This window comes from Galeopterus variegatus, unplaced genomic scaffold (genome assembly GCF_000696425.1).
Source record: "Galeopterus variegatus unplaced genomic scaffold, G_variegatus-3.0.2 Scaffold5087, whole genome shotgun sequence".
NCBI lineage: Eukaryota > Metazoa > Chordata > Mammalia > Dermoptera > Cynocephalidae > Galeopterus > Galeopterus variegatus.
In genome coordinates, this window is record NW_007731198.1 from 85,683 (window position 1) to 86,538 (window position 856).

An 856-nucleotide genomic window follows, 5' to 3' on the forward strand; every position below is an offset into this window, starting at 1 on the left:
GGGGGCGCGCACGCAGGCGCGCAGGCGCGCAGGCACCGCGCAGGAGCGCGCACGCGCCGCGCCATCCTGCCTCTGGAAAGCCCTTCCTACTTGGGGGTCAAGTTTGAAGCTCTTGCAGCTGTACTGAGAGTTTGACTTTGCTAAGAACGGTATTTGACATGCGTTAGCCTCGCGTGGGCTTCTGTAATGGCTAATGGATATATTATATCCTGGGCATTTTCTGTAGGATTTTTTAACTCAGAATTACCTTCTTAATTGGAGAAATATTAGCGTTATGTTTAAAACTTAACAGAGATAACCATATTTTATATTCCACTTTGGGAGTTGCAGAGGATGTTTGCAGCTTTTTATACACAGGGTAATCAGCCATATATAATAATGATTCTTGTTTGTCTCTAAAAAAATAGTTTACAAAGCAAATGTAATTAAATGAGATACCAATTCCCACCCATTAGGATGACTATTTTCAAAAAAGTGGAAAATAAACGTTGGTGAAGAAGTGTAGAAATTGGAACCCTTGTGCATTGCTGATGGGAATGTGAAATGATGCAGCAGCTGTGGGAACAGTTTTGTGGTTCCTTTAACAGTTCAACATAGAATTACCATAGGATCCATCCAGCAATTCTACTTCTGGATATACATCCAAAAGAAATAAAAGCAGGGACTCAAACAGATACTTTGTACACCAATGTTCATAGCATTATTTAAAATAGCCAAATGATGGAAACAACCCAAATGTCCATCTACAGATGAATCGATAAACAAAACGTGGTGTATATGTACAATGGAATATTATTCAGGCTTAAAAAGGAATGAAATTCTGACACATGCTACAACATGGAGAAACCTTGGAAAC